At 33.6% G+C, this 11910-nt stretch overlaps 1 protein-coding gene across 1 annotated transcript in view; it reads left to right on the top strand.

Moving 5' to 3' along the window:
* Window positions 1-225: 225 nt before the first annotated feature.
* LOC105223632 (uncharacterized) overlaps window positions 226-11910 on the top strand; it is a 164945-nt gene continuing 153260 nt past the window's right edge. Inside the window, exon 1 of the mRNA XM_049454529.1 lies at window positions 226-1014. The gene's annotated coding sequence lies outside the window, so the exon portion shown is untranslated. The remainder of the gene's footprint in view (window positions 1015-11910) is intronic.

Here is an 11910-nt window from a genome sequence, read left to right as displayed (position 1 = left end):
ATATGATAGTGCATGGCAAATTATTCATTTTTATCATCATATTGATTGATTATTGTTTGCGGTTTCAGTCCCGGGAATTTCATAAAGCCCTTGTTAAGGCCTATGCTGCAGAATATATTGCTCGGTTTGCGAGTCTGCTGACTTGAAACTGGAACTACTGAAACTGTATACTACGCTTTATATATGCATATATGTATCTATTTACGAAAATAAGTCAATGTATAATCGAATGTGGGTGCGGTTCGTTAGAAATCCACTCTTGACTTTCTCTGTCAGTATACATATATTCACTTTTTCATTTATTATATCATAAGAACTCATAATTTTAGAATACCACGTTTAATAATTGATGTTAATAAATTGATATTTATTGATTTTCACTTGGTCACCACAAAATGCAAACAACAAACATCAATATACATATGTCATACAACAAAAGGTGGTGTGGTTCGTATTAATGAGAGAGAGATCAGTACAATCGGTGCATTATGAGGAAATTACTAATAAATGAGAAAAATAACTAAAAAGAGTTATTAAAAAACAAATAAAATACACACTCACAATTACTCAATTACATGTACACAAGCGCGAGCTCTCCTTTTTGTGTGTTATTGTTTTTATTTGCTCACCTCAGCTTGCAAAATTCCTTGTGAATTGCTTTGCGTGAACCAACATGGTGTGATGAAGAGCACAGGCTGCCGTTATTCGTGTCAATTGAAGGTAAACAACTATTGGAACAAAGTGAAAAATCAGTGTGTTTGGTGCATTATAGAGAAAATTTGTTATTAAATCGGAAAGATTATTGAAGAATAATTAAAATATTAAACAAATTAGTAAGAATATAGAAAAAGTGTGTTATGAGGAATTTTAAAATATAGAAGTTAAAGTGCAATAGTTTTAATACTAGAAAAATAAAAGCTTCTGATGTGTGGAAGTGAATGTCAGCAAATCCAAATCGGAAAAGTTAAGTATATAGAAACTGAGATGTAAATTATAGTCGATTTAACCAAATGGGTAAGTTAAACAACAAATAGGGATAAAATTCTTTATTATTCTGGAGCCTTTTCTTGGACAACTCACATTCCTTTGGTTTGTCTCGTTCGGAGGCAGTTAGTTACCCGTCCATTGGTGTATCTCTTGGCTTGGTGTATGGATCGTCATTTTCCATCCTCAAACATGCCTTCCTCACCTTTTCCAAGTGCTCGCCATGTTGATAGAAAGCTGACTCTTTCTTTCATTCTCTAGTTTCTCCTCCTCGATATTTACTGGTGTTGTTGTATATAATTCTCATTATTATTAAGCTTATCCTAGAAACCGTGTACTCGTGGTAGTTTTAGTTGTCTGGTGCCAAAACAATTTTTAAAGCAGATATGCAGAAAAATAGTTCAGATTTGAAAAAGTAATTAATTTTTTTTTTACTTTGTTTAATTTTTTTCTTAATGTGTAGTGACACGGTAATGGGGTTAGGCATCTGTCGAGTTCAGTGTTTGCTCGACTCAGAATATGAGCTTCTGTTATCTGTTTTGGAAATTTTGTAAAGATCTACGTGAGTAGGTTATTGCTAATGAATAGTTTAATCTGTCTGTATATCCGTTTTATTAAACATAATATGTAAATGATCAACATTTTCTCTCCACGAAAGTGCATATTTGTCGGAAGCGCCGATATCGAACTAATATAGCATATAGCTTTCATCGAAATCGATCGGAATCAAGTGATTTTATGGAATAAATTTGGCATGAGTTATTGCTAAAGCTGATAATGCAATCTCCAGATTGAATCATTCCAGCATACATCTGCCAAACTTTGTTTAACTCATCAAATTTAGTAAATTAAAAATTGCAAACAAAAAGATTTTCAACTCAAATTATCTTAACAGCTTTAAGCTATTTTGTACACATCCACATTTCTTTTGTTCAATAAATTAAATGATTTCATTTATTTAATAAAGGAATTATACACGGATTGACATTGTTCTCAAAAGTATACCGGTTGCAAGATTTGGTCAACTGTTTTTGCAAATTCTAATTGGCTGATTTGAATTGGATTACAATTAATAAAAATATCTCAGTAAATTAAGTTTAATTGAACAAACAGTTTTAACAAAATAAATACACATAAAATTTCTTTTATTGATTATGTCATAAGCACTTATAGTATAGGGTACACTAACCAATTTAATAATTGATGTTGAAGAGTTGATATTTTTTGTTTCGGTCGTTAATAATAATAATTCGTCACCTCAAAATGCAAACAACAAACGGCATACAAGAAAATGTAATGGGGATCGTGTCAATGAAACTTAAACAACTAGTAGGGAAAATAACTAAAGAGAGTTGTTGAGCAACAAATAATTACTCAATTTCTACATACGAACGAGCTCAGCCTTTTTTCTGTTAGTATTCTTCAGCTAGCAAAAATTTCTGTGACTTCGTTTGCATGAATAAGCTGCCGTTATTCGTGTCAACTTGAAGGTAAACAACTATTGCAGCGCAGTGAAAAATCAAAATATTTGGTGCAGTATAAGATAGTTTGTTATTAAATAGAGAGAACCTTTGAAAAAAAATGAAATATGAAATAAGTGAAAAAGAATATTTAACAAGTAAGGAAGGGATAAGTTCGGGTGTCACCCAACATTTTATACTCTCGTACGATAAAGTGATAATCGAGATTTCATTATCCGTTATTTACACATTTTTTTATTTTGTTGTAAAATTAATTAGAATTAAATTCTGAGAGATTTACCGACATTTTCGGTGAAAAATTAGGTTAGGTTAGGTTAGGCTCTGAGTTCTTCGTGTTCGATATCAGGGGCCTTGAAAAGTTATAGTTCGATCACGACAATTTTTCCACAAGGGATACCTCAGCTCAAATACCGTATTTGTGTAAAGTTTTATTCCGCTATCATCATTGGTTCCTAATGTATATATTATACAGAGAAGGCATCAGATGGAATTCAAAATAGCGTTATATTGGAAGAAGGCGTGGTTGTGAACCGATTTCACCCATATTTCGTACATGTCATCAGGGTGTTAGGAAAATATTATATACCGAATTTCATTGAAATCGGTCGAGTAGTTCCTGAGATATGGTTTTTGATCCATAAGTGGGCGACGCTTAGTAGGGAACGGGGCCACGCCCACTTTTCCAAAAGAGTTACGTCCAAATATGCCCCTCCCCAATGCGATCCTTTGTGCCACATTTCACTTTAATATCTTTATTTATGGCTTAGTTATGACACTTTATAGGTTTTCGATTTCCGCCATTTTGTGGGCCTGGCAGAGGCCCGATTTTGCCCATCTTCGAACTTAGCCTTCTTATGGAGTCAAGAAATACGAGTACGTGTACCAAGTTTCATAATGATGTCTCAATTTTTACTCAAGTTACAGCTTGCACGAACGGACGGACGGACAGACGGACGGACAGACAGACATCCGGATTTCAACTCTACTCGTCATCCTGATCACTTTGGTATATATAGCCCTATATCTGACTCTTTTAGTTTTAGGACTTACAAACAACCGTTATGTGAACAAAACTATAATACTCTCCTTAGCAACTTTGTTGCGTAGTATAAAAAGTGTGTTGTGAGAAATATAAAAAAATATATAAGTGAATGTGAAAAGTTAAAAAATGTTGAAACTAAGATGTAAATATACTCGATTTAAACAAGTGGATAAGTTATCTTAAGCATTTCTTTGTTCCACTTCTCTTCATGGTCCTTTTCCAATAAGTAACCAAATTTGCTAGAAAGTAATTCATATGAGAATCCGCATTTTTAAAGACATGTATATTATGCTCGAAAGCTATTTATGACATAATAAGTTCTTTGTAATTCGCCGATTTATGGTTTTCTAGAAAACTTTGGGCAACGTTCACAAAACACTTCCAAGCGATTTTTAATCTTTATCAAATGTCATATGGGTTCACAACATATAATATAATAGCTCTTTATTTTTGCCTCGCTGCGTTTCGGGAATTTCTCTGATATTTATACAGATCCACAGTACAATATTTTTATCAGCCGAACTTAATTCTTTACCAGATTATGCTTGGAGTATTGTACCTACTGTCCCATTCGCAAATGAAACAGGAAATTTTTTTTAACCAAGCTCTGGTCCAAGCAAAGGAGTAATGACTTTGAAATTTACCAAGCGTGCTTACTGTATTAATATTTTTCAAGAAGAAATCTCGTAATATATCCTATGTTAAGGGTGACGATATCTATAACTTCATTTAATTTGGAAACATAAATTCACATTCCATCTTATTCAACAATTCTAAATTTTATACATTATTCCTTTAATAAGAAATTATATTCAAGTTTTGTTATATAGACCACTCTCTCAACTCTTTAGCAAGCGAAAGCTTAGAAGATTAAGTTTAGTTCTTATTTCTTTCAGCTCTAATTGCCAATCTGAATTACACTATGTTGAAACTAGCTATGTGCATAAGTCATATTTTTCCACGATTGATTGCCCTCTGTGGTTCAATAATTTTTATATTGTTACGTAGCTGTATGCAGGAATATTCTCTGTGTGCATGCTAATAAAAAGCTGCTACGTATAGGTGTTAAGAAACTTTAAAGGAAAAGTCAATGATGAAAACTTGTAGCATCAAGTTTTACTGCAACAAATGGGTATTTGTATCGTTGTCGGTTTCGAATAGCGATAATATAATGCCAGAGGATATGTAGTGTGAAGAACGCGTTTAGGAGAAAACTTTTCTAGTTACAAAATAAATAGCACAAGCACGCACAAGCGTGTTTGAAATTTTGCTTTTCTTGGGATGTTATCAATTGCACCAATCAACACGTGTAGATCTCAGATGTTTGAAATCAATGTTATATATTAGATCAGTGTTGTCCAACGTGACTGTGTGCACGTTATGCTTGTGTTGGTTATTCTAGCGTCAACTGAGCGCTAAATTCTGCTTTGCTTGCCTACGAAGTTGAATACAGTTTGCACGATCGTGCTTTCACAGACACTTGTCGCGACATGTTGGTGTGAGGTGTCTGGCACTGTCCGTGTGCTATTGTGCGCATAGGCCGTGGACAACGCTGATTTAGATTTATAAATATTCACCACTTATATTCATATTACTATACATTTATGTATAGTATGTATATTGGCAGAAGTTAGATTACAGACAATTCCAAAGCACATACATATTTCAATGGAAGTGAGCCATAATAATAGTAAGATGCTTTCATGCTTGTCTCGTTTATTCTTATTTAAAATTAATATTTAAAAGCAGACAAAAATATAACTGTAATAGAATCACGATTGTGTAAAATAAATTAATTAATAGTAAAATTTGTAAAGTAAACTGTTAGGGATAAATATTTAGAAAGTTGTCAGTTTTATGATTTAGTTGCGAAACATGTTTTTTGATACGGCAATCTGGAAATCGGCCTATTAGTTTTTGAGATATACATGGATAGGTTTTCACATAATGGTGGGCGGTACCGCGGCGATTGCCTAGTTCATATGTCTTTACCATATCAGTTAGTTATTAGTAGCTTTCCACCAACCGTTGTATAGGGAATGGGTCTTCCGATTTTATTTTACGATATTTTTTTCACATTGCCTTAGGATGTGTCAAAACTATTGTTCAATAAAAATTTGGTTAAAAGTTTGAAGGATGTGGGTTATATTTACATTAAACATATTCGAGGGCAAGTCAATACCTACTTTTATCAATATTCAAATCAAAAGGTTTCCACTGCGATACCTTGTAACAAATAATGGTATTGTAAAAGTTTTAGTTAAGATTTCTCAATCTTTTCTCAATGATCACTTGCACAGGCGGACAGATAGTAATCCAATTTCAACTCGTCTTTTCATTCTGATCATTTATATATACCACTGTATGTCGACCTTTCTTGCCATCTCTCTAACACTTGCCTGATGATTTCCAAGCATCATATTCTTCACTTATTTTAATATTTTCGTTCACAACAAGGCATGGCTTAAATGATCTTCGGGCCGTCTTTGAATGCTTTGTATTACTCGTAGGCTTGTGTTTTTGAACCACAACATTCGCAACGATTCTGCACATGAAATTTGGTTAAAAATGCAATGTTGGGACAGATTGGTGGTTGGTAACTTACTAAATGTAAACGAAAAGCTTTTCTTGTATTTGTATTAATTTATAAAAAAATTCAAAAATGGACATGTGTTTCATAATTAAGTTGAATAATATATCATTTCATTTCTATGCCCTCCATTTATTTATATAAATTTTTTATTTGCCTTTCATTTGTATGAAGTTGCATATAGAAGTAAATAAATAATAATAAAGGGTGATTTTTTAAGAGCTTGATAACTTTTTTTTAAAAAAAAACGCATAAAATTTGCAAAATCTCTTTATTTGAAACGTTCTTTATTTGAAACGTTAGATTGGTTCATGACATTTACTTTTTGAAGATAATTTCATTTAAATGTTGACCGCGGCTGCGTCTTAGGTGGTCCATTCGGAAAGTCCAATTTTGGGCAACTTTTTCGAGCATTTCGGCCGGAATAGCCCGAATTTCTTCGGAAATGTTGTCTTCCAAAGCTGGAATAGTTGCTGGCTTATTTCTGTAGACTTTAGACTTGACGTAGCCCCACAAAAAATAGTCTAAAGGCGTTAAATCGCATGATCTTGGTGGCCAACTTACGGGTCCATTTCTTGAGATGAATTGTTGTCCGAAGTTTTCCCTCAAAATGGCCATAGAATCGCGAGCTGTGTGGCATGTAGCGCCATCTTGTTGAAACCACATGTCAACCAAGTTCAGTTCTTCCATTTTTGGCAACAAAAAGTTTGTTAGCATCGAACGATAGCGATCGCCATTCACCGTAACGTTGCGTCCAACAGCATCTTTGAAAAAATACGGTCCAATGATTCCACCAGCGTACAAACCACACCAAACAGTGCATTTTCCGGATGCATGGGCAGTTCTTGAACGGCTTCTGGTTGCTCTTCACCCCAAATGCGGCAATTTTGCTTATTTACGTAGCCATTCAACCAGAAATGAGCCTCATCGCTGAACAAAACACGCGCGCGAAACACATTTCGAACCGAACACTGATTTTGGTAATAAAATTCAATGATTTGCAAGCGTTGCTCGTTAGTAAGTCTATTCATGATGAAATGTCAAAGCATACTGAGCATCTTTCTCTTTGACACCATGTCTGAAATCCCACGTGATCTGTCAAATACTAATGCATGAAAATCCTAACCTCAAAAAAATCACCCGTTATATACATTCCTAGCAAACGGTCGTATTTAAAATCTTTGTGTGTTTGTTTGTTGCTGGTTTATCCTTGTATTTGCTATACACTCCGTCGATGAATATTTTGCTGTCATCAGAAAGCGGAAGCTAAGTGTCGGAAGTAACATGCATTATTATATACTAACAGAAGGCGAAAGCTCTAACAATAACTATATTCTTTCATATAGTACATCTTAGTGCTACTTGCCACGAACAGACATTGCAACGCAAGATTATTAAATCCCAATGTCAAAAATGCACCTCAACTCAATTTATTAGAATGAGGCAAAACGCATGTTTCTAGCTATGCACAATGTGTTAAGGTCAAAAGCAATTGCATTCCACTTTTATTCTTCTTTGCTGGCAGAGATGATATCCAACCCGAGCGCTTAAAAGAAAGGAAAATATTTGTTTTATGGCACATTGTGGAATAACTGAGCAAATTGAAGGAAAGTTATTCTAACGCTTCTTTAAAATGTTAAAAAAAAATTATATATTCACATGATTACTTCAGAATTTGAATGTACCTCGGTATACTTTAGATTTAGCTTGGGTAGAATTCCTCTTTCTTAAAAAATCCTCTTTACGTTGGCTTTGACAAAATCTGAAACTTTAGGATGCGTCCTCAAAACAAGAATAAGACCAGTTCAGATTATATTTTAGAATGATTCGCTCAAAACAATTTAGTTGCAGATATTTCGTCAAATAGAAAACTTTTCCATACAAGTACGCATTCCGATTGTTCAGATTGCATGGCAGCTAGATGGTATAGTGGTACGCTATCGACAATTCCGGCCAAAGAGTAGGCAGAAAACACTAATACTAAGGGACTAGTTCGGGTATTTATACATATATAGATGGACATGGCTAAATCGACTCAGCTAGTCATACTGATCATTCATACAATATATAGTATACTCTATACAAGTATATTATAGAGTCTCTGGTGTTGTTTGCTAGCTGGCATCATGGCAAGCATAATATCTCACTTTTATATATATATATATATGTATATATATAGTATGTATTATCAAAATCATTATGTGACCATCCTTCATGTTCTCTGCGAGTTGTCCTCAATTTACTTGTATTAAAGTGCCACTTGTTGCTGTAAACCTTGAACATTTATCTCTTTCTTGGCTCCATTCTGAGACATATTGACATAGTGGGTCTGGTTTGTAAACAAATAAATCAGAAAGCCACAGCTCTGCATTACATCCAGTGCACAAGTTTAGCTTTTAGCGTTTGCTTTTACACAACGCTAAGTAAATACTTTAGGTGAAATAGTGGGTGAAAAACATTGACCGTAATAATGGAAACTAAAGTAAACAAAGGAAGCGACATTCAAAGTGTAAAAGTCAACAAGTGTGCGCATCCATTTATAGAAAGTGATTTTAAAAAGTGTTGCAGTGAAATGGAAAATTAACTCAGGAGTAGAAAGAGACAAGGAGAAGCAGAGAAACTATCAGAAAATACAGTACCCAACAAATTGGTAAAAAATTCAAAAATTACTAAGTGATTTTATGGCTTTTACTTTTATTGTATTTCTAAACTGTTATGCTATGTAAGAAGGTTTTAAAATTCTTATGCATAATTCTCAACGCTGAAGAATGTTTAAAATATGAGTACGCTATAGTCGCACATGATAGAAACTGCGGCATTGGTGATTCATTTAACGAAGATTTCCAAAACTTTATTGAAAGTTTTTGCTTTCCAATAAATATTTTAGTTTGGTCACAAAAGCGAGCAGGAGTTATAAAATTACATATTCATAAACATTTTAGTATATAAAATCCAAAGGAAATTCCACACAAGTAGATAATAAACGACCAAAACGACCAAAGCTATTTGTAACACTGTCAGGCAACAGATGGTGGCAAACCGAGGGAATCAAGGCGAAAATGAAGCGAGGAAGAAAAATGAGATAAAAAGAAAATCTTGATGCGCGTAAATAAAAACAGGTACGAATATTAGTGAAAAAAATCAGTATTACGACGTGTTGTTGACGTATATGAAAGTAAAAAAGAGTTGGACGAGAACTTATTGCTTCCACTCTTTTAGCTTTTCTTTATTTTTTTGTTAAATCTTGCTTATGACTATTTGAAGAAAACCTCAATATGAGTGACGTTGTTTGGTTAGTCATGGTGGTAACGTAAATGGTATTTAAAGAGTAATGCTAAATTGATATGAAATAAAAGTTCGTAGAACATTATTTATTTTAATAAATTTTTATGCCAGAAACAAATTTCGATCAAATTTTTTTTTTCTCCTCGTTAAGGCTTAGAAGTATATACTTATGTACATATTGACGATTGTTTAAATAAAGAATAGATATTTGCAATTCTACTGCAATCCACACCTTTTCACATACTTTATGCGTATGATAAATCTTACTTCTTCATTTGTTATAAATGGCCATTTAATAGTTTTAGCTTTAATGTATACCCAGACAGCTTGTTTGCGTAAAAACTGTCGTCTCTCATAAAGGTTTAGTTTCATCTGTCTTTATGAATATATGGTTGCGTGCTAGCTTGAATTTGGGCCGGTGTCCTTCCATATGAATTTCAAAATTTCTACTGCTGCTAGCGTCTTTGTTCAGTTCAAAGTTTGTTTGAGGTGCGTACTTATGGAGTTTGAATAACCATATCATCACTGCTGCTCTGGTTGCCAACCATTGAGTCTGATAACAGCAGTAATTTAAGTCATAAGTTGTATACGTCACCTTGTATATTTAACCGAATACATTTTCCATCACAGTGAGTAGCACACTGTTGAATACTTAATCCACTTATTCACTTTTTAGGAAAAAAGAATGTTGTAAAATTTATTATAACTGAAGTCGGCTCGAATACAGTAGCTGCACCAAAAAAATCTTATTATTCAAAAGAAACCAACAACAATGTGTCGAGATTGAATAACACCTTCTCAATTCGGCGAACCTTTCATTATTTAAAATTATTACATAATTAAGTCTCCTGGTGAATTGGCAACTGACTTTGATTGCACCGATTTTCGTTCCACGCTCTTTACAGTATTTCGTACCACGGGATATACTTGGCAGGTAGCAACAAATAAATCGAAGACTGCAGCTCCTCTAGTCTATTTGGAAAAATCAACTAAAAAAGTTGAAAAAAGTATTGTTTACTTGAAAATTTAAACAAGATAAATTCCTACATGAAAATACTCTAAGGCAATTTTCAAACCGAGTGCAGGACAATTTTCTTCAGGATACTTAAATATTTGTTTTCCATTTTTTTAGAAATGCAGTATTTGCCCGATTCTTTTAAATTATTTTCCTTATATTTTCATTTTTGTGTCAATTGGACTGATGTCCCTTTCACTTTGCTGTCGTCAGTTTTCAATATTCTTTTAGTCTATCGAATATAACATTGTGGGTGTTTATTACTATTATTGAGCAAAATGGAAAATGTGAAATGTACCTGTATGCGGAAATTCACACGACTTATGAAATCTGAAATGATTTTAAAGATAAATACAAATAAATTGTAAAAACCGAAATTTAATTTTTCCGACATATATTATCATATCTGAATACAACATACTTCGTCATCAACATTCAAAATGTTAAACGGATAACTTTTTTCATGTCAAGAAAGTTGATATATTATTTTGCCATCATCGAAAACAACTTTGAAGTTTCCGCTATGTAACGCTTTCGAAACTGTGTAGATTTGGTGATAACTTGCAACATCTGCTGCTGTTGTCGTATAAATAGTTTGCGCCATAAAGAAAAGCAGAAGATTTGCGGTGTTATTTTCTCTTTTTGAGGGAAAATAGTTTTAGTTCTTCTAAAATGGAAAGTTTATTTTAGACTCCAGAGTTTCCAAGATAAACGAAATTATCTACAACAAAGTTATGACTGTCAACAGCGACGTGGGAGCCTAGTCAGGAGTGCGCTGCCTGTTTGTTTGATGACAGGAGATATTTCGTCTGACTCCGTTGACCACCACACCCTTTTGCTTCGCTTCCTTAAATATTCTGAAAAATGCGAACTAAGGGCGCGATTTATTATATCAATTTTATACAACTGAGTTTTCTAAATGTTTTTACACGTGATTAATAATTATAATTGTTAAGGAATGCCGGCAAAAAAAAACGAGTTGGGCGCACAAAATGTTTATCTTTAAAACATTCACCCTGACTGTCAGCTTGTGTATGATGATACACTTTCTGTATGAGAACTGAAAGTGGGAAATGTACATAGTGAACACCTCAAACGTGGAAAGGCAAAAACACACGCCGCGTTTTTTAAATATTTGCCATGAAATGCAAATTACGGCACTTAGGTGCTATTATACAGACTACAAGGTATGCCGTTATGTTTGTTTAAACGTTTTTGTATGCTAAATTGTACAGCTTATCTTTTTGTGTACGTAACTGCAACCTACTCATTTATTATGTATATTTTTTGCAAACGCTTGTTGAAATACCTTTAGCAAGCATAGCAACGAACCACGAGGAGGGATGTTATCACGCGAGTTTTGGAAAACTCACATACTGAAAGTGGAAAGCTGTGGTGACTATTTCCTATCCTGTGATTTATCCTCTTATCGTACTTTTTCATAAAGTGACCTTTTTTAAACCAGACTTTTCTGAAAAGTATAAAGTATGCAAACGTGTATGTTTGCATAGGA

This window comes from Bactrocera dorsalis, chromosome 4 (genome assembly GCF_023373825.1).
Source record: "Bactrocera dorsalis isolate Fly_Bdor chromosome 4, ASM2337382v1, whole genome shotgun sequence".
Lineage (NCBI taxonomy): Eukaryota > Metazoa > Arthropoda > Insecta > Diptera > Tephritidae > Bactrocera > Bactrocera dorsalis.
This window is presented reverse-complemented; position numbering and strand designations above follow the sequence as displayed.